General features: G+C 45.5%; 6 non-coding genes across 6 annotated transcripts; 5 read left to right on the top strand and 1 right to left on the bottom strand.

The window, feature by feature from the left end:
• The first annotated feature begins 585 nt into the window (after nucleotides 1-585).
• TRNAR-UCG (transfer RNA arginine (anticodon UCG)) lies at nucleotides 586-658 on the top strand. The gene has a single exon. It is a non-coding gene; the product is annotated as a tRNA-Arg (tRNA).
• Nucleotides 659-7,315: 6,657 nt separating this feature from the next.
• TRNAR-UCG (transfer RNA arginine (anticodon UCG)) lies at nucleotides 7,316-7,388 on the top strand. The gene has a single exon. It is a non-coding gene; the product is annotated as a tRNA-Arg (tRNA).
• Nucleotides 7,389-11,174: 3,786 nt separating this feature from the next.
• TRNAR-UCG (transfer RNA arginine (anticodon UCG)) lies at nucleotides 11,175-11,247 on the bottom strand. Its single transcript has one exon. It is a non-coding gene; the product is annotated as a tRNA-Arg (tRNA).
• A 2,312-nt stretch (nucleotides 11,248-13,559) lies between these two features.
• On the top strand, nucleotides 13,560-13,632 carry TRNAR-UCG (transfer RNA arginine (anticodon UCG)). Its single transcript has one exon. It is a non-coding gene; the product is annotated as a tRNA-Arg (tRNA).
• Nucleotides 13,633-16,539: 2,907 nt separating this feature from the next.
• Nucleotides 16,540-16,612, top strand: TRNAR-UCG (transfer RNA arginine (anticodon UCG)). The gene has a single exon. It is a non-coding gene; the product is annotated as a tRNA-Arg (tRNA).
• Nucleotides 16,613-19,524: 2,912 nt separating this feature from the next.
• Nucleotides 19,525-19,597, top strand: TRNAR-UCG (transfer RNA arginine (anticodon UCG)). The gene has a single exon. It is a non-coding gene; the product is annotated as a tRNA-Arg (tRNA).
• The last annotated feature ends 3,248 nt before the right edge of the window (nucleotides 19,598-22,845 follow it).

The following is a 22,845-nucleotide window of genomic DNA, read 5'->3' as shown; positions in this document are numbered from 1 at the left end:
TTATATATGTAGTAACCCAGCAGAGAGAGAGAGAGAGAGAGAGAGAGAGAGAGCGAGAGCCATCGTATGTAAGTTACGTCAGGCGCCCCAGCTTGACGTCAGCAGCGCTGCGCGGGAGTTGGCGCGGCAGATCATTCGAATCGTAACTGCCAAGATGTATGTACCTGGTGATCACTTGTCTTTAAGTGACTTCCTCAGCAGCAGGGAAGAGACTTGCTGATGTCATAAGTCTGGTGGTGCTCGGGACGCTAGAAAATACAAACTGACGTGTGTCTGCAGCCTACATTGATGTTCATGACGCACTACATTACGCTTCTAATAGTTTATAACTATGGATGGTCAGTTGTAAACGTTTTATTAATTTTTTTTTTCAGAATCTTACCATCACTGCAATAATGTAGGTTCTGTAGATATAAGACAGATAGAACGTTAACAATGAGTCGGTTGTTTAGTAACTGAATCATACACAGCGAAGAGTAATATTGAGTCTATAACTAATGAATAGATTATTGATCTCAACGAATAACTGATCCCCACATTACAAAAGCAATATAATTATTTTAATCATCCACCGTGCTTACAGCAGACCGTGTGGCCTAATGGATAAGGCGTCGGACTTCGGATCCGAAGATTGCAGGTTCGAGTCCTGTCACGGTCGAGGTCATGTTTTATTTAGGTAGACGTTCAAACCCGACTGTCAGGCCTACAAACGTGTTCCTACCTGGGCCCAGCCTACCTGGGCTCCGTCACCAGGTACGGTATATTGATCATGTAGCGGTGGTGGTGGTGGCGGTGGTGGTAGGCAAGGCAGGGCTGAGTAAGGCAGTAAGGTTGCAACTCTAGCAGGGTGACGTCATCTCCCTGGTTGTCGTAATGTTGTGGTCGTAATGGTTCAGGATTTGTAAGTGGTGATGGTCCTGTGGTCGTGGTGATGATGGCAGTCGTCGATGGTTTATCTGTCGTCGTTGTGTCGCCGTCGTGATGTCGTGGTGGTTAGGCTAGTAAGTGATCGTCATCGTCACGGAGATCATGTTCTTTATACATTTTGTTGTCGTGGTTGTCATGTTCATGGTGACGAATGGTGATAGTTGTCGTTGTTGTAATGCCTGTGGTGGTGAACGACGTGGTCACCTGTATTGTGTGTGGGTGTGATGTTCACCATAGACAAGAGAAGTTACTCTCGATGTCGTAATGTTCTACAGTCAGTGTTACTGATAACCTTATCAGTTGGTTGTAGACAGCAGCGGCTCAGGGAAGTACTACCCTCCTGACGGGATTGTGTATATACATAGATATTTCTGTTTCAGGAACTTCTAATGATACTCTTACAGCGCACAAGAACCTACTGGTGGTCACGTCCACCAGGCGGAACCACACGTTAAGAAGTGTGGTGGTGTGAGTTTGTCTGTTAGGGAGCGATGTGAGTTTGTCTGTGTGAGGTAAACACAAGACAGTTAAGGAGCAAGTGTTATGTGTCCTTCAGATTGGAAGTTGCATCCGGGGTATGACGGATCCTGTGATATGTTGAATCTGTGTTTGGTGTGTTGTGGAAATGGCTGGTGTCCAGAATGCAAATGAAATAAAGGTTTGCCCACACTGGGCCACACATGACCGGAGAGTTTAGTTTCAGATGGTAGTATGTCTAGTGAGTTACGATTTAATCAATACTAGGCTGGGTGGGAGGTTGTTTCATGCTCGGAGAGTCACTGTTGTGTGGTGGAGCTTTTTCAATGTGATGCTTGCTGGGGGAAGAGGGGATCTGCGAGTACTGGTTGCTGAAAAGTGAGGCAGTGGTAAGTTATGTTGTGGGTGGGAAGAGTTTAGTGCTGTTGTAAAGAACTGGATGTTAAGACTATGGAGGTGTGACTGCACGGGAGGTATTTTTGTTTTGTTGTTCTTGAATGTTTGTGGTTGCTAGACGGTAAGTAATTGTTTTAAGAGCCTTATCGTTTTTGCTTTGCAGTTTTATCACGTTTTCTTTTGAGGAGGTATACGTGAAAGCAGGTGAGGCGTGGTTTAGTGTGGAGTAGATGAACTGTTCATGAACTGTCCAGATTGGTGCCAGCAAGTGTTCTGAGAGCAACTGCTAAGTATAAGACTTATATTCGTGTTTGTGGGGTGAGGGAGTGAATGACAAGTGCGTGTCTTATGTGATAACCAGTGTGGTTGAAGTTCTGCTAAGATAAAAGTGGTAGATCCTTTAGGGTTATAGCAGGTTGCAGGTTAGATTCGTGCCTGTCTAAGAGTTAAAATGGTGATGGTGGATTTCGGTTGGGTTGCAAAAAAAAAAAAAAATCTGATTTGTGTGAGCTAGTGTGCTAATGCTTATTAATAGTTGCTTGAGTGGTGAAGGGTAAAGTGGTGTGACTGTGAGGTCGTATGCTGAGATCTTCATCCGTGTGATCTGTTGAGGGGTGATGGGAGGATATTTGGCAAGGCTGGAGAAAGAACTGCTTCCTGGAGAATTCTGCAGTACAGTTACAACGAGACGTCATTTATGCTACAATCTTTTTTTTTAGGCGATCAATCCAGCGTCCGGTGATCAAAACCCGCCTTTTATGCACCAATACTTAAGAATACAACAAAGTGCATGCATGCTCATAACTCCTTATATGATTTCAAGAGTACATATGAGTGGTCTGCGACGATACTTGAGCCTGCCAGCCAGTAAATTTGAACCAAAAAAATAACTGACACATACGAAAAGAGGGTTCTGTGTCGAAACTGTCGAAGAGAGAGGAATCTGGCAACCACTATCAAAAGAGATAGTGGAGTTCTGTCCTCAGTTTAATCACAGAACCACACATGCAATTGTTTAATACGCAGTTGGGGAACAGGCTACGAAGTAAACTGGCTTGCCTCTAACTTGTCTGGCTGGAGCAGTTATTCGATACTGTCTGTACCTAGGAAACGTCTTGTTCTACTTTGTCCATTCAGGACAACGACGCTCTGCTCGTAGAAGCGGACTCGCAGATATCTAGTCCGTAAGTATTGCGGTGCAGCGTTGCACCCTGTTGCTCTTACTAGAAATAACACTTGTGTACAGATTCTAGCTCAGATCTTACCAAGAACCCGAGACTATGGGTTAGAGTATAATTGGTTACATGTCTCATGGTTGAGACAACCTTCGATGGTAAGTCTTAATTGTTTAAAGCACAGTAAACTACTGATAAAACTCGTGGATGTTGGATACATATTTGTTCCTCAGGACTTATGCAAACATGCGCATCATTTATTTCATCTGAAACGGCACGGACAAATGAATGCCCCAATCAAGCTCATCTCATCAAAGCTACATATTCAAGCTAGGATTGCTCCTCCTCCTCCTCCTCGCAGGCTCAGGCTCGGGTGTCTGAATGTGCATGGATGTACCCAAGATAAGAAGGGAGGGATAGGTAGTATGTTTCATGAGAGGACCCTAGATGTTCTAGCTCTGACTGAAACAAAGTTCAAAGGAAAGGGGGACGAATGGTTTGGGATTGTCCTAGGGGTAAAGTCTGGGGTTAGTGTTAGGGCAAGAGCTGAGGAAGAGGTAGCACTTCTGACGCAGGTTGTAGAAATGTGGGTATAAATGAAAGTCATAAATGAGAGGTGGGTGAATATTATTAGTGCTTATGTAACTGGAAACGAAAGGAATAAGGAAGATAGGAGAGCGTTTTAAGAGGAGCTGAATGAGTCTGTCTGCAGTTTTGAAGCGAGGGAAAGAGTATTAGAGATGGGTGATATAAATGCAAGAGTGGGTAATGTGGCAGTTGGGGGTACGCCTCCGGGGCAAGGGGTATCCAGGGTTGTAAATGAAAATGGTGACTAGCTTGCGGATTTGTGCTGAAAAAAAAAAGATTGAAGACTGGCAATACATGGTTTGATAAGAGGAACATACATAAGTAAACATGGTGAGTTGGAAAGATGGTAAGCAGTCATTGCTGGAATATCTGCTAACTGATAGACGAGCAAAAGAGAGACTTTTGGATTTGAATGAGCTTAGAGCAGCTGTGGGATGTCTGATCACCACTTAATGGAGGTGTGGGTGAAGGTTTGTAAAGGTTTTACGAAAAGCGGAGATTATATGGGTGAGAAAAGGATGACGAAAGTGAGTGAGCTTGGAAGAGAGGCTTGTTTGAAGATATACCAGGAAAGGTTGAGTGTAAAATGACAAAATGTGAGAGTAATTGAAGCTTGGGGAGTGAGTGAGGAATGAGAGGTATTCTAGGGAAACAGTGCAGGCATGTGAAAGGAAATAGGTGGCACGCTGAGTTCGGAGGTGAGCATACATGAAACGGTAGTGAGTGGTGGGATAAGGAAGTAAAGTTGCTTGTGAAAGAGAAAAGAGAGGTGTATAAGCGTTACTTGCAGGGGAGTAGTACGAGTGATTGGAACTATAACAAAGATATTATAGCAGTTCTAAATACATGTGTGATATCGATTTCCATTGGATAGAAGGCTGACAGTATCTTTTTCTTTTTTCAAGAATGCATGGCTAAAGTATCTATATAATTTCTCGAGAAATCCATTGTAACCTCGGCCTCACTGCCTCGATATTAGGCAACAAGAAACTCATTAGTGAATCAGTCATCTTCTTTGCAATTCAAATTTCAGTTGATTATCTCTTTTCTAGAACTTGTTTCAACATTAAAAAAAAAACATAGCAAATTATTACTACATAATGATATGCCTAAACCAAAGTCACTTGCTCGTATTACCTTAAGAAATATCCTCATCAGTTTATGTATTTAGGCAAGTCATTTATTGATATAAACAAGTTACATTGGTTTAGGCAAGTTATTGACATAACGAGCAAGTTCGTGTACTATGAAACGGATGTTATTGACCTGAAAAGCGACCGTGACAGGATTCCAAACTGCAGTCTTCGGATCAGAAGTTCTCCGGCGGCTTATCCATTTGGCCACACGGTGATGATAAAAATTCCAGTCACTGTAACCTAGAATCCCATACGGGCGTCCCTTTCTCAGAGACGTTTTGGCGTCCGTAGCGGCTTTCCAGTCGCTACATGGACGAATGACAACTCTTCTCACGCTCTAGAATTTTGCATCAACCTCACCCACTCCTGAGCCCTGCAGACATACTCTACTCTCCAAAGGTTTACATATATACAAACATGTAAACATAATCCAGCATCTTATTCACTCAGAGTTAAACAGACTATTTCTTAATTTTTCTAAAACTTCAGTTTTCTCCTGTTTCTTCATACTGTGCAGGTTCGTTCCCTACCAAAGATGTAAAGAAGAACCCTCTCCCCATCAGAAGATATACAGCAACCAGTTCCTTCCTATAGTTACACAGGAACCCAGTTCCCATCAAAAGCTGAACATGCTTTTATCGTACCTTTCTAAAGGCGTGAAAGAACTGTTCCTTTATAAAGCTATACAAGCACGTCGTTCCTTTATGAAGGTATCTAGTTATTCCACTGTATAAAGCCATGTTCCCCTCTGAAGCTATATAGCCACCTTGCTTATCTACAAAAGTAAACAGGTACTCTCTTCCTTTTCAGAGATATACAAGTATCCTGTTTACCTTCAGAGCTCTGCAAAGTACTCCTATCCCACCCAAAGCCATACATGCATCCCTCTAAAGCTATTCAAGCGCCCATGTTCCAACTCGAAGTTGTACAGGTAGGTTGTTTCCATTCAAAGTCATACTAGAATATCGCACTTCATCTAGAGTACTGCGAGTACCATCTCTCTGTCCTGAGTTGTCTGTCTTCAGAGCTGTATGCCAATCAAACTTCTTCCAGACATCTCCAAGGTAGCACGTAGGCCCCTCTCTTCATTCAGATCGACACAGATGCCTCCTCTCATTCCAGCGATACACATCTGACTCTTCGTCCCTCCAGATCCTTACACGCACTCCTACCCATACAGGTGTAAGGGCAGCCACCAAACCTTCCTCCAGAACGAACCCAGAATTTCTTTCTTCGCCAGAACTATAGACGTATGCACGTTCCTCTACAGAGTTTTATAGGCTCATCTTTAGAGCTAAGTATGCAATCTTCCCCTTCCTGAGATGTACATACATCATCACCTCTTCACCCTCTAAACCTCAGCAGAAGGAATCTTTGTACCCGTCACAGCCCCTCCATATCCTTATAGAGGCCTTCCTTCCCTCCTGTAGGTCTACAGGCCCCTCCCTCCCTGTCATGAGAGCTTCAAAGCCCCTTCCCCTGCAGAGCAGAATGGTTACCACTTCCCCTGCAGAGTAGAATGGCTACCACTTGCCATGACATTTGCGGCGGTGTACAAGCAGACACTAAACAGTTCAGTAGTCCTGCAGGGTTGTGCAGGCGCCCTCACGCCCCTCCAGAGATGCACCCAAGACATGAATCACCTGATTGTAGTGAAATAAATCTACCTTTGTGACGGTGCCATCAACATGAGATGCCACTAATATGATGGTAGGTGTCATTCTAACACCATCACAAGTGGACGGAGGTTTGAGAACAAAACTGAGTGAGGTTCAAGTGTTCTCATAACGAGGATCAAAGGTCATAAACAGAAACAACGTAAAAAAAAAAGAAATGTACGGTGAGGGAGAAGTGTAATGTATTAATAAAACGTGTGTTCCTGGGTGTCCATATTCTGGTTAGTCTAGCTGACGCCTCTTGCATCACTCCACCAGCTGGGCATGACGCTAGTGTTATCATTGGGCCTCAATGGTGTCGTTATGGGGATTGCTTCATGAGGTCTTTGGCATGACTCTAGCAAGCTGGTGGGCTTGACGACGACGCTATCTGGGAAGTGTGCCTCAGATCACTGATGTCATGGGAGGTCTTCATGGCGTCCGGGAAACGTCCGTCGAACCGGTGGTGTTGATGTGGGAGTGCGGGCGGCGTCAATGGCGTTGATGGAGCAGTTGTGGACGACGACAGTGGCGTCATTGTAAGAGCTGTGGGCGGCGTCAGGGGCGTCGCTGCGGGAGTCGTGGGCGGCGTCCGTGGCGTCACTGTGGGCGGTGTCGTAGGCATCACTGTGGGCGGTGTCGTAGGCGTCACTGTGGGCGGTCTCGAAGGCGTCACTGTGGGCGGTGTCGTAGGCGTCACTGTGGGCTGTGTCGTAGGCGTCACTGTGAGCGTCGTCGGTGGCATTCTCCTGGGGTTGGTGTACAGCGTTGGTGACGTCAGGGTTTTTGTGTGACTACGGTGACGTCGCACGTGACATCATTTCAGAGGCTCGAGATGACGTCATTGGTGTTATTCTGGGAGCTCTAGTTGTCAATACTGGCAACCAGGAACACGCCCCCGGCACTACAGAAGGGGCGCCTGTATGGATCTTTTCGCCACAATGATCAGTACGTTCCATACGACCGTGTGGCCTAATGGATAAGGCGTCGGACTTCGGATCCGAAGATTGCAGGTTCGAATCCTGTCACGGTCGAGTTTCTTGAGTTTAGTATCATTACATTTTGACAAGTTCCTAGTTTGTGATACCTCCTGCCGCTGTCATTGACCTGCTGACACTCCGCCCTGATACTGAGGCAGGGAGGTCGTAGTGGGTTGAGGTCGCTGAGTTCAGCAACATTAGCTTTATAACTGCCGGCCTTGAACCTACCTGCTTGGGAGGCCGAGGGGACTGTGTCGGTTGTTTTAGGCATGGTGCCGGTTGTTTAAGGTATGGTTGGTGCCTTTGTTCTAAAAATGGTTCCGGTCGTTCTCGGTTCGGTGTCCAATCTCTCAGGTACAATACAGGTTGTCTTAGGCACGGTGCCCGTTGTTCTAAATATATGGTCTCCGTTGTTCTAAATAGGGTGCCAGTTGTTCTAGGTACAGTGTAATTCTTCATGGTTCGAGGCCGGTTGTTCTAGGCAAAGTGCCGGTTGCTTTAGGTACGGTGTCGGTCGCCTTAATTACAAAAGCGTCATTAAACTTTTTCCACCGAGTGCCTGAGAGAAAGGTGGACCAAAAACTCACCATTATCAATAATGAGACTGCAGCAGTTGGGATCCTAGAAGAGTAAACAGATACTCGAGTAATGAGTTTCTCAACTGATAACAAGAAAATATATTTGTTGGTCCACCGAACACACAAATCGACGTCGTAATTGTAACGTTGAAATAATTTGTTTGAAGTGTTAACTGAGTGAAGTAAGCTCCTATCATAGATGTAAGTTTTGTATACTAGTAAAGAAATTTTTTTGTAAGCAAATGGATGGTATAAAATTCTTATTAAGATATAAGACAGGCTGAAAGATAGGAGCGGAGGTAAGACAGAAGAGAACTGGGTAGGGAGAGGGTTCACATACAGTCATTATTGACACTGTGAAAGAGAAATATTGTACGAGCAGAATATGAGGGAACGATGCCACGAGGGTGAGGTTTGAAACTGGCGTATAAGGGAAGAGGTAAGTGTGAGGGGTACAGTCTAGGGCTGGCAAGGAAGATGGTGTCTTTACGCCTTAAGAATCTATGGCAACCTCAGTATAGGAAGCTCTACACCCCAATATGTGTATGGCAACATCATTCTGAGAGCCTCATTTTCGGGAGTTCTGCATGGCAATACTATTCTGGAGTCTCTTTACGGCTACATGAGTTTAGTGTCTGTGTATGGCGGCGTCATGCTGGGATCTTGTTCATGGCAGGTGACTGTAGGAGTTATGCACGTTAGCATCTTCAGGGAGTTATGCATGGCAGCTCACTCTGAAAGCTGTGCCTGGCTGGGGTATTCTGATATTTCTGAACTGCTGAACGATTCCTAAAACACTTCATGGCTACAGATTCTCCTGAGATCTCTGCATGGAATCTGCATAATTCCAGACTATTCTTCAATCTGGGGGCCATAACCTCCAAGGGGATTAAAAAGCAGTCTAAAAATCTTCACAAGGGGACGCGCGGAATGCACCGAAATTGTACAAGATATGACTTAGTCATTCAGAAGATCTCATGGTGGTGGCATGTTGCCAAGTTCCAGAGGAGCGTAGAGTTGTCCATCCTTCTTGCCATGAGTGATCATGTTGAGGAAACGAACACCATCATCCTCGTCAGACCTGTACAAATTCCCTCTCTTCATCGTACGAGAACTTATATTCCTCTAGAGCTGTAAGACCGTCCTCTTCAGAGCTTAATAGACATCCTTCCACCTTCAGAGATGAATGTACAACCTTCACCTTCAAGTCCTCTACTGGGGCTTTCCAAATGTATGGCCCTGTACAATACGACGTCAGACCCTCCCTATACCCATAGGTGTCTTCCTTGCCCTCTGGAGGTTTCCATATCCCTCCATCTTCCCTGTATAAAGCTGCACATCACCCCTTCCCTCTCCAGGGCGGCATGCAGCTCCCATCTCACTCCATAGTTTGTAAACATGTGATGCGTGGCTCCCTCTTGGCGGGAGGGTGGCTGGGAGTGGGTGGGTGAGAGGCGTGAGGTGAGGAAGGAAAGTAGACGGGGCGCTTAACAATGATCATCCCACACCCCACCCTCCCTTGAGCGATACATTACACAGTGAAGCTAATGATGATGATGATTAATGTCTTTATGCAAATAGTCTAATTGGGACAAGACAGTGAATGAGTTGGTAAATTACATACTAAGTAAAGTTTACGACAGTTGAACAACAGTGATCGGATTACGTATCTAGATAAGAAAAGATCTATTTACAATAAGTAAATCTATGATACTTTTCAAGTATCCGAGATAGAATATTGATATGTATGAAATGTTTGCACATATCTTCTAAATGAATCAAAGCTTGAGAAAGTAAATAATGAAACTATGAGTTAAAACTTACACAACTTTCGGTGCTCTCCAGGTGTGCCTTTTGAAACTTTTTAGACGGCTTTCCAACACCCTTGGGGAATCGTGCAGACACCATTCAGAGGTCTCAAGAGAATGTAGCCTTGAAGTGTTTTAGGAATCATACAAGAACTGCAAAATATCAGAACACTCCAAGCCATGCACAGCTTTCAGAGTGAGCTGCCATGCAAAACCCCCAGAAGGATGCTAACGAGCATATCTCCTACAGTGACCTGCCATGAACAAGATCCCAGCATGACGCCGCCATACACAGACACTAACTCATGCAGCCGTAGAGAGACTCCAGAATAGTATTGCCATGCAGAACTCCCGAGAATGAGGCTCTCAGAATGATGTTGCCATACACATATTGGGGTGTAGAGCTCCTATACTAAGGTTGCCATAGCTTCTTAAGGCGTAGAGACACCATCTTCCTTGCCAGCCCGAGACTGTACCCCTCTTACTAACCTCTCCCTTATTCGTCAGTTTCTAACCTCACCTTCATGTCATTATTCCCTCATCCTTTAATCACACCTTATTTCTCTTTCCTAATGTCAATATTGATCTTCTGTGAACCCTCTCCTTACCCAATACTCTTCTGTCTCATCTCCGTCACACCATTCATCTTTTTTTTTTTATATATCTAATAAGAGTTTTATACCATCCATCCATTTGCTCAAGAATAGGAAACTTACATTTACAGTATGTTTACCATCCTCAGGAACCACCGCAAGCAAATTAACTTAATATTTCAGACCTAATTACGACGTCGCTTTGTGTATGTTTCGTAAACTAACGAGTATTTTCATATCATTAGTTGACGAACTCGTTACTAGAGTATCTGTTTACTGATGCGGTCTTAATATTGATAATGGCGAGTTTGTCGGTTCGACTTTCTCTCAGGCACTCTGTAGAAAACGTTTAATGACGGTTTACTATTTAAAGCAACCGGTACCGTACCTTGAACAACCAGCACCGGACCTGGAGCAACCAACACCGTGTTTAGAACAACGGACAACCACATCTATAACAACCAGCACCATACCTAGAACAACTGGCACCGTATTTAGGACAGCCGCCACTGTACCTACGACCACCGGTATTGTGCCTAGTTGAGTGGACACCGTACCGAGAATGACCGGAACCATACCTACAACAAAGGCACCATCCCTTAAACAACCGACATCAGACCTTCACACTACAACCGGCACTGTCCCCTCTGCCTCCGAAGCAGGTGGGTTTAAGGCCGGCTGTATAAAGCTAATGTTGCTGAACTTAGCGACCCGCCCATGACCTCCCCGCCACAGTATAAGAGCAGAGTGTCAGCAGGTTATAACAGTGGCAGGTGGTAACGAATATAGATGAAATTATAGTGTTTTTGTACAACATACTTACAGCTTGTTAAAACGATATGATACTATACTCAAGAAAATCGACCGTGACAGGATTCGAACCTGCAATCTTCGGATCCGAAGTCCGACGCCTTATCCATTAGGCCACACGGTCGTATGCAACTATGTTGACGTTACTGTTGCTCAATATACAGGCGCTCCTATCACAGAGGTTGGGCGCCCGGGGCGTGTTCCAGGTTGCCAATATTGACTACTAGAGCTCCCAGAATAACACCCCTGACGTCATCTCGAGTTTCCGGAGTGATGTCATGCGCGACGTCACTGTAGTCACACAAAATCCCTGACGTCATCAATACTCTACACTAATCCAAGGACAATGTCACCGTCGACGCTGACAGTGACGTCTACAGTGACGCCATCGTTGCGCCCACAGCTCCCATCGTGACGCCACCGACAAAGTTCATAGCTCCCATGTTGCCACTATTGACGTCACTCATAACTCCCTCAGTGACGCCACAGACGCTACCCACAGCCCACACAGTGACGCCACCGAGGGGCTACCACAGTGACTCCGCTAACAAAACGCACTGCTCATACAGTCCACCCACCGACGCCGCCCACAGCTCCCACAGCAACACCACCAGTTTGACGGACATTCCCCCGAATGATTCCACGGACGCCATGCTTTCCTCTCATGACAACAGTGATCTAAGGCACAGTTACCAGATAACATCGTCCTGTTATGCCCACCAGCTGCTGAAGTCATGCATGCTGCTCTGGATAGGGAAGGGATGATGTACAGCTTTCTCCAAGGAAGGAGGGATCTGGAAACCTCCAGAGGGTAAGGTACCTATGGATATATGGAAGGTCTGACGTCTACACACAGCCATACACTAGGAAAGCCCATGCAGAGGACTTAAAGGTTGTATGTTCGTCTCTGGAGGTGGAAGGATGTCTATTTTCGTTCTGGAGAGGACGGACATACAACTGTGAGGGAATACAAGTTCTTGTACGATGGAAAGAGGACATTTGTACAGGTCTGACGAGGATTATGGTGTTCGTCTCCTCAACTTCCTCACTCATGGCAAGAGGATGGACAACTGTACGCTCCACAGGAACGTGGCAAGATGCCACCACTATATCTCCCTTACTCAGCTAAATCTGATTTTGATTTTTGCAGCAACTGCGGCTACCTATTTTTGCACTCCTACCCATCCTGTAAGCGGTGAGGCAATAGAGGATACAGAGTGCACAAAAGGTCAACATGGTTTGGGCAACACAATGAATGATTTAGTGAATTACATGGTAAGTGAGGTTTACAACAGTTGGAGAACAGTTGCGCATCTAGATAAGAAAAGAACCTTTTTTACAACAAGCAAATCCACGATACTTTTCAAGTATCCGAGGTAGAACATTGTTATGGATGAAAGGTTTGCACATATCTGGTAAATGACTGAAGTCTTGACAAAATAAATAATGAAGCTATGAGCAAAAACTTACACAACTTTCGGTGCGTTCCGAGTTTTCCTAGTTCAACTTTTTAGACACCAAGTGGACGGAGGTTTGAGAACAAAACTGACTAAGATTTGGGTGTTACAACACTAAGATCAAAAAAGTTTTTAGCGAGAAAACAAAGTTAGTGACAAATGTACAGTGAGGGAGAGGTGTAATGTTATGATAAAACATACAGTGAGGGAGAGGTGTAATGTTATAGTAAAACATGTGTTCCCGGCTGTCCATATTCTGGTTAGTCTGGCTGACGCCTTCTTCATCCCTCCACCAGCTGGGCATGACACCAGTGGTGTTATCATGGGTTAAGCTGTTCATGGGGTGTGTGTGTGTGTGGGGCATGACTCTAGCAGCTGGTGGACATAACATGACGACGACGTTATCTGGGAACTGTGCCTTAAGTCCCTTGGTGTCGTAGGAGGTCTGCATGGCGTGAGGGGGGATCATTTTGAAGAATGTCCGTCGAACTGGTGCTGTTGATGTGGGAGCTGTGGGCGACGGCTTCACAGTGAGAGCACTGGGTGGCAGTAGTGGCGTGATTGTGGAAGCTGTGGGCGACGTCAGTGGCGTCACTGTTGGGAGCTGTGGGAGACGTCAGTGGCGTCAATGTAGGAACTGTGAACACTGTTAGAGGCGTCACGATGGGAGCTGTGGGCGTCACTGTGAGCGTCGTCAGTGACATCATATTGGAGTTAGTGTATAGTATTGATGACGTCAGGGATTTTGTGTGACTACAGTGACATCGCGCGTGACATCACTCCGGAAGCTCGAGATGACGTCAGTGGTGTTATTCTGGGAGCATCCAGAAACACGCCCAACCTCTGTGATGGGGGAGCATATATATATATATATATATATATATATATATATATATATATATATATATATATATATATATATATATATATATATATATATATAATGTTCAGCAACAGTAACATTAATTTAGTCCCATACGACCGTGTGGCCTAATGGATAAGGCGTCGGACTTCGGATCCGAAGATTGCAGGTTCGAATCCTGTCACGGTCGATTTTCTTGAGTCTAGCATCATATTTTAACAATCTTCCAGTATTTCATATAAAAGCACAAAAATTTTATATTCCTTACCTCTTGCTACTATTATGACCTGCTGACACTCTGCTCTTATACTGTGGCGGGGAGGTCATGGTGGGGGAAGATCACAGAGTTCAGCAACACTAGCTTTATACAGCCGGCCTTAAACCCACCTGCTTCGGAGACAGTGGGGACAGTGCCGGTTGTAGTATGAAGGTATGATGTCGGTTGTTTAAGGCATGGTGCCTTTGTTCCAGGTATGGTTCCGGTCATTCTCAGTACGGCGTCCGCTCTTCTAGGTAAAGTACCGGTTGTCGTAGGTACAGTGGCGGTTGTCTTAGATACGGCACCAATTGTTCTAAAGGTATGGTGCTGGTTGTTATGGATGTAGCTGTCCGTTGTTCTAAACACGGTGTTGGTTGCTCCAGGTCCGGTGCTGGCTGTTCAAGGTACGGTACCAGCTGCTTTAAATACAAAACTGTCATTGAAAACTTTTTCCAATGAGTGCGTGAGAGAAAGACGGACCAACAAACTGGCCATTATCAATAATGGGCTCCTTGAAAAGAGATACTATGGTAACGAGTTTCTCAAGTAATTACATGAAAACACTCGTTAGTTTACTAAACATACACAAAGCGACGTCGTAATCAGGTCTGAAATATTAAAACAATTTGTTTACAGTGGTTCCTGAGGACAGTAAACTCATATCGTAAATGTAAGTTTCAAATTCTCAAACAAATAGATGGATGGTATAAAGCTCTCATTAAGATACGAGAAGCTAGAAGATAGGAAAGATGAGAGACAGAAGAGTACTGGGTTGGGAGAGGGTTCACATAAGATCATTACTGATATTAGGAAAGAGAGATATTGTATGAGTAAAAGAGGAGGGAATGATGACACGAAGGTGAGGGGAACAGTCTGGGGCTGGCAAGGAAGATGGTGTCTTTACGCCTTAAGAATGCATGGCAACCTCAATATAGGAGCTCTACACCCCAATATGTGTATGGCAACATCATTCTGAGAGCCTCACTCTCGAGAGTTGTGCATAGCAGCACTAATCTGGAGTCTCTTTACGGCTGCATGAGTTTAGTGTCTGTGTACGGCGGCGTCATGCTGGGATCTTGTTCATGGTAGGTCACTGTAGGAGCTATGCACGTTAGCGTCCCTCTGGGAGTTTTGCATGGCAGCTCACTCTGAAAGCTGTGCATGGCTTGGGTTATTCTGATATCTTTTAATTGTTTTAATTCCTAAAACATTTCATTGCTATATTCTCTTGAGGCATCTACGTGTTATTTGCATGATTCGAGAGAGTAATCTTCAATCTGGAGACCATGATCCCCCAAGGGGTTGGAAAGCAGTCGTAAAAATTTTCACAAGGAAAACTCGGAACGCACCGAAATTTGTGTAAGTTTTAGCTCATAGCTTCAGTATTCGTTTTCTTAAGCCTTCAGTCATATACAAGATACGTGCAAACATTTCATCCATAACAATGTTCTACCTCGGATACCTGAAAAGCATCATAAATTCACTTATTGTAAATATATCTTTTCTTATTTATCTAGATACGCATTCCGATCACTGTTGTTCAACTGCTGTAAACTTCACTTACCAGGTAAACTGCCAAATCATTCATAGTGTGGCCCAAACCATGTTAACATTTTTCTAACTACGTAACCTGGACCTTTTGTGCACTCTGTATCCTCTATTGCCTCACCGCTTACAGGATGGGTAGGAGTGCAAAAAATAAAGTGGCCGCAACTGCTGCAGAAATCAAAATCGGTCTTATCTCAGTAAGGGAGACAATAATGCTGGCTTTTTGCTAAGTTCCTATGGAGCGTACAGTTGTCCATCCTTCTTGCCATGAGTGAGGAAGTTGAGGAGACGAACACCATAATCCTCGTCAGATCTGTACACATTTCCTCTTTCCATCGTAACAGGAACTTGTAATCCCCCAGACCTGCATACAACCCCTCACCTTTAAGTCCTCTACAGGGGCTGACCCAATGTACGGCAGTGTGTACGACCTCAGACCCTCCATATATCCATAGGCTTCTTATTTGCCCTCTGGAGTTTTCTAGATCCCTCCTTCCTTATAGAAAGCTGCACATCATCTCTTCCCTCTCCATAGCCGTATGCATGACTTCAGCAGCTGGTGGGCATAACATGACGACGTTATCCGGTAACTGTGCCTTAGATCATTGGTGTCATGAGAGGAAGGCATGGCGTCCGTGGAATCATTCTGGGAAATGTCCGTCGAACACTGGTGGTGTTGCTGTGGGAGCTGTGGGCGGTGTGGGTGGGTTCACTGTGCGAGCAGTGGAAAATGTCCGTCGAACACTGGTGGCGTCACTGGGGGAGCTGTGGGTGACGTCAATAGCGTCAATGGGGCAGCTGTGGGTGGCGTTAGTGGCTTCATTGTGGGAGTAGTGGGTCACGGCAGTAGCGTCACTGTGGAAGCTGTGCGCGACGTCAGTGGCGTCACTGTGGGTAATGTGGACGGCGTCAGTGGCATCACTGTGGAAGCTGTGGGCGACGGGAGTGTCGTCAGTGTGGGAACTATGACCATTGCTGGTGGCATCACGATGGGAGCTGTGGGCGACGTCAGCGACGTCAATGTAGGAACTGTTGGAGGCGTCACGATGGGAGCTGAGGGCGTCACTGTAGACGTCACTGAGAGCGTCGTCGGTGGCATTATCCTGGAGTCAGTGTATAGTGTTGATGACGTCAGGGTTTTTGTGCATGACTTCACTCCGGGAGTTCGAGATGACGTCAGTGGTGTTATTCTGGGAGCTCTAGCAGTCAATATTGGCAACCACGAACACGCCCCGGGCGCCTAACCACTGTGGAAAGGCTGGCTGCATATATTGAGCTACAGTAATACATGACCGTGTGGCCTAATGGATAAGGCGTCGGACTTCGGATCCGAAGATTGCAGGTTCGAATCCTGTCACGGTCGATTTTCTTGAGTTTAGTATCATATCATTTTAACGATCTGCGTCATACAAAAACACTATACTTTCATCTATATTCCTTACCACCTGCCATTGTTATGACCTGCTGACACTCTGCCTTTATACTGTGGCGGGGAGGTCATGGGCGGGTCGCTAAGTTCAGCAACATTAGCTTGGGAAGCCGAGGGGACAGTGCCGGTTGTAGTATGAAGGTATGATGTCGGTTGTTTAAGGGATGGTGCCTTTGTTGTAGGTATGGTTCCGGTCATTCTCGGTACGGTGTCCATTCAACTAGGTACAATACCAGTTGTCGTAGGTACAGTGGCGGCTGTCCTAAATACGGTGCCAGTTGTTCTAGGTATGGTGCTGGTTGTTATAGATGTGGTTGTCCGTTGTTCTAAACACGGTGTTGGTTGCTTCAGGTCCGGTGCTGGTTGTTCAAGGTACGGTACCGGTTGCTTTAAGTAATAAACCGTCATTAAACGTTTTCCACTGAGTACCTGAGAGAAAGGCGGACTAACAAACTCACCACTATCAATAATGAGACTGCAGCAGCTGGGCTTATGAAAGAGTAAACAGATACTCTCGTAATGAGTTCCTCCACTAATGATATGAATATATTCGTTAGTTTACTAAACACACACAAAGCGACGTCGTAATTGGTTATGAAATTTTTACAATTTGTTTGCAATAGTTCTTGAGGATAGTAAACTCATATCGCAAATGTAAGTTTCCTATTATTAAGCAAATAGATGGATGGTATAGAACTCTTATCAGGATATAAGAGAAGCTGAAAGATGGGACGGAGGTGAGACAGAAGAGTACTGGGTAAGGAAAGGGTTCACATAAGAAATATTGCATAATTAAAGGACGAGGGAATAATGACACGAAGATGAGGTTAGAAACAGGAATAAGGGAGACGTTAGTGTTAGGAGTACAAATATCGGAATGGTAAGGAAGATAGTGTCTTTACGCATCAAGAATCTATGGCAACCTCAGTATAGGAGCTGTACACCCGAACATGTGTACAATATGTGTATGGCAACATCACTCTGAGAGCCTCACTCTCGGGAGTTCTGCATGGCAACCCTATTCTGGAGTCTCTTTACGGCTGCATGAGTTTAGTGTCTGTGTATGCTGGCGTCATGCTGGGATCTTGTTCATGGCAAGTCACTGTAGGAACCATGCACGTTAGCGTCTCTCTGGGAGTTATGCATGGCAGCTCACTCTGAAAAGTGTGCATGGTTTGGGTTATTCTGATATTTTTTGAACTGCTGTATCATTCCTAAAACACTTCATGGCTACGTTCTCCTGAAACCTCGGTATGGTATCTGCATGATTCCAGACAGCAGTCTTCAACTTGGATGCCGTGACCCCCAAGGGGTTGGAAAGCAGTCTTTGAAAGTTTCACAAGGAAAACTCGGAACGCACCGAAAGTTGTGTATGTTTTAGCTCATAGCTTCAGTATTTGTTTTCTCAAGCCTTCAGTCATATACAATATATGTGCAAATATTTCATACGAAGCAATGTTCTACCTCGGATACATGAAAAGCATCATAAATTTACTTATTGTAAATACATCTTTTCTAATTCATCTAGATACGCATTCCGATCACTGTTGTTCAACTGTTGTAAACTTCACTTATCATGTAAACTGCCAAATCATTCATTGTGTTGCCCAAACTACGTTAACACTTATTCTCACTATGTAACCTGTACTGTATTTCAGTCTCTGAATGCCCTACAGTCCCTGGACCTTTGGTGCACACTGTATCCTCTTTTGCGCCATGGCCCACAGGATGGGGAGGAGTGCACAATAAAGTAACCGCAACTGCTGGAAAAAATCAATGTAAGTTCTAGCACCGTCAGGCGGATCTCATAGGGGTGGCTTGTTGCCACGTTCCTGTGGAGCATACACTTGTCCATCCTTCTTGCCATGAGTGAGGAAGTTGATAAGATGAACACCTTAACCCTCGTCAGACCTGTGCAATTCTCTGTTTCCATCGTACGAGAACTTGTTTTCCCCCAGAGTTGTATGGTCGTCCTCTCCAGAGCCAAATAGACATCCTTTCTACCTCCAGAGATGAACATACAACCCTCACCTTTAAGTCCTCTACAGGCGCTGACCCAATGTACGGCTGTGTGTGCGACCTCAGACCCTCCATATATCCATAAGCTTCTTACTTGCCCTCTGGAGTTTTCCAGATCCCTCCTTCCCTGTAGAAAGCTGCACATCATCCCTTCCCTCTCCATAGCCACATGCATGACTTCAGCAGCTGGTGGGCATAACATGACGACGTTATCTGGTAACTGTGCCTTAGATCACTGGTGTCATGAGAGGAAGACATGGCGACCGTGGAATCATTCTGGGAAATGTCCGTCGAACTGGTGGTGTTGCTGTGGGAGGTGCGGGCGGTGTGGGTGGGTTCACTGTGGGAGCAGCGTTTGTGGTGTCACTGTGGGAGCTGTGGGCAGCGTCTGTGGCGTCACTGAGGGAGCTGTGGGTGACGTCAATAGTGTCAATATGGGAGCTGTGGGTGGCGGCAGTGGCGTACTGTGGAAGCTTTGGACAGCGTCAGTGGCATCACTGTGGGAGCTGTGGGCGACGTCAGTGACGTCAATGTAGAAACTGTGAGCACTGTTGGAGGCGTCACGATGGGAGCGTGGGCGTCACTGTACGCGTCACTGTGACCGTCGTCGGTGACATTATCCTGGAGTTAGTGTATAGTGTTGATGACGTCAGGGATTTTGTGTGACTACAGTGACATCGCGCGTGACGTCACTCCGGGAGTTCGAGATGACGTCAGGGGTGTTATTCTGGGAGCTCTAGTAGTCAATATTGGCAACCACGAACACGCCCCGGGCGCCCAACCACTGTGGAAGGGGCGGCTGCATATATTGCGCTACATCTACATACGACCGTGTGGCCTAATGGATAAGGCGTCGGACTTCGGATCCGAAGATTGCAGGTTCGAATCCTGTCACGGTCGATTTTCTTGAGTTTGATATCATTCCATTTTAAGAAGTTGCTAGTTCGTGATACAGGAGCACTGCTAGTTTATCTAGGTTCCTTACCTCCTGACACTGTTATGACCTGCTGACACTCTGCCCTGTTACTATGGCAAGGAGAGCGGGGTCGCTGAGTTAACCAACATTAGCTTTATACAGCCGGCCTTGAACCTACCTGCTCCGGAAGCCGAGAGTGCCGTTCGTTCTAGGCATGGCGCCGGTTGTTTAAGGTATGGTGCCTTTGTTGTAGATATGGCTACCGTCGTTCTCGGTATGGTGTCCAACCTCCCACGTACAGTAGAGGTTAAGTAAAGTGCCCATTGTTCTAGACATATGGTGTTCTAGATATGGTGCCAATTCCTCTAGGTACGTTGCCATTGTTTATGATCGAGGCCGGTTGTTATAGGCAAAGTGCCGATTGCTTTAGGTACGGTGCCGGTTGCCTTTAATACAAAAGCGTCATCAAACGTTTTCCACCGAGTGCCCGAGTGAAAGACGGATCGACAAACTCACCATTATCAATAATGAGACTGAAGCAGTTGGGATCCTTACAGAGTAGATGGATTTTTTTTTCCGTGTTGAAGGCTCCAGTAACGGACAAAACTCCCCATCAAGGCCGGGCCTTAACTGAAGTACAGAGAGGATGATGAAAGGAAAAAAGAAGAGACAAGGGAAAGTATTTACAAATTTTGGAGGAAGCCAAAAAAAAACACCCACCTTTAAAGATATATGCCAATTCATAGTTATTGGGAAAGACATGTGAAGGCAGAGAGTTCTAAAGCTTCGAGGTGTTGGGGAAGAAAACAATGATCAAAACGGCCCACCCTTGAGTTGTCGACGGCCACGCAGCTCATGTGACGTAGCAGCTTGCCGAGCATGACGTGGTGTAGCTAGTAGTGGGGGCACACAAGCAGCCAGCTCACGGGAGCAAAAACCAAAGTAATACCTTTGGGGAAGGGGAAAGTGAACCAACATTGCAGCGATTCGATTCAACCCTGTCAAGTAAGGATACAAAGCAAGAACACTACAGATGTGAGAGCAGAACTCCATAAAAGGACGAATCATATCCTTTGCATTAACGGAGCAACTGTTTAGAAGAAAAGAAATTTCGATATCTAAACAGGACACCCAGTTTTATAGAGGCAGACTTAGCTATTTCCTTAATGTAGGGTTTCCAAGAAAGAGCGGATGTTACAGTAATATTAAGTATGGTCATTATGTCAAGATGTGCAATTACAGAATCGTCAAAGGAGAGGCAAGAGTAGTGAAATTTCCCACTAATAATGTGAAAATACTTGTTAGTTTATTATGCATACACAAGGCCACGTCGTTATCGGTTCTGAAACGTTGAATTGATTTGTTTGTATTAGTTCCTTGGGATACTATACTCATTATCAAATCTACGTTTCCTGTAGAAATAACATTTTGCAACTGCAAATTCTTAAACAATTGAGTGGTATAAGACTCTCATCAAGAAATAGAGAGGCTGAAAGATGGGGAGGAGGTGAGACAGAAAAGTACTGGATGGAGAGAGGGTTTACGTTAAAAAAGGGAAATAAGATATGAGTAAAAGACGAGGAAATGATGACACGACGGTGAGGTTATAAGATGGGGACGAATGGAAGAGGTCAGCGTGAGGGGTACAACTGCGACTGACGACAAGTAAGACGGTGTCTTTGCGCCTTAAGAAGCTATGGCAACCTAAGTATAGAGGCTCTACACCCCAATATGTGTATGGCAACATCATTCTGAAAGCCTCACTCTCGGGAGTTCTGCATGGGAACACTATTCTGGAGTCTCTTTACGGCTGCATGAGTTTAGTGTGTGTGTACGGCGGCGTCATACTGGGATCTTGTTCATGGCGGGTCACTGTAGGAGCTATGCACGTCAGCGTCTCTCTGAGGGTTATGCAAGGCAGCTCATTCTGAAAGCTGTGCATGGCTTGGGGTATTCTGATATTTCTGAACTGCTGTATGATTCCTAAAACACTTCAAGGATACATTTTCCTGACATCTCTGCATGGTATCTGCATAATTTCAGAGAGCAGCCTTCCACCTGGGGGCAGAGATTCCCCCAAAGATTTAGAAAGTCGTCTAAAAAGTTTCACAAGGGACACCCAGGAACGCACCGAAAGTTAAGTTTTAGCTGGGTCACTCGTAAGGTCTCGTGGTGTTGGCTTGTTGCCACGTTCCTGTGGAGGCTGCTGGAGGTGGTGTCCATCATCCATCTTACCATGAGTGACGAAGACGAGCAACAAGTTGAGGGTGGAACCTGACCTGCGTTCTTGCCCTAACCTGTGGCGTTGTCCTGACGTGTAGAATTTTCCTGAACTGAGGTGCTGTCCTGACCTGCAGGGTGGTCATGACCTGCGAAGTTGTCTCGACCAACAAAGTTATTCTGATCTACAGAGTTGTCTTGACCTGTCTCGTTGTCCTGTCGTATGATATTGTCCTGAGAAGAGGTGTAGTTTTGAACTGAGATATAGTCCTAATCTATGGCATTATCATGACTTGTGATGTTGCCCTGACTTGCAAGTGTTTGCCTGACTTGTTATATTGTTCTGACTTATGATGTCTTGACCAGTGGTGTTGTCCTAAGCTTATATTGTCCTGACCTGCGGTGTTCGCCTGGCCTGTGGTGTTCCCTGACCTGTGATAATGTTCTAACCTGTGATACTGATGACCAGTGATATTGTCCTGACCTGTGGTGTTCGCCTGACCTGTTGAGTTCGCCTGACCTGTGATTATGTCCTAACCTGTGATACTGATGACCAGTGATATTGTCTTGACCTGCTGAGTTCGCCTGACCTGTGATTATGTCTAACCTGTGATACTGATGACCAGTGATATTGTCCCTGACCTGTGATGTTGTCCTTACAAGTGATATTGACGTGGCCCGTTACACTGTCCTGACTTAAAGGTGAAGGTTGTACAGTTCAGCTCTGGAGAGGACGACCACAGAGCTGTGGGGGAAATCTAAGTTCTCGCACAATGGGAAGAGAGACTTGTACAGGTCTGACGAGGGAAATGGTGTTCGTCCCGCTCTCGAGTTGAAGGTAGGAGTTGTATTTATAACTTTATAGGAAGAGATAATTCAGGTACAATGTGGAAGGAGCGGAGACATGTGCACATCGCTGCCTCTTGTCTAGTTCTGAAGGGATAGTAGGCGTCTGTGCACTACTGAAGATGTATGGGGAAGGTATACGCACAGCTCCGAAGTCAGTTAAGGA

Source organism: Panulirus ornatus, chromosome 1 (genome assembly GCF_036320965.1).
Source record: "Panulirus ornatus isolate Po-2019 chromosome 1, ASM3632096v1, whole genome shotgun sequence".
Lineage (NCBI taxonomy): Eukaryota > Metazoa > Arthropoda > Malacostraca > Decapoda > Palinuridae > Panulirus > Panulirus ornatus.
This window is presented reverse-complemented; position numbering and strand designations above follow the sequence as displayed.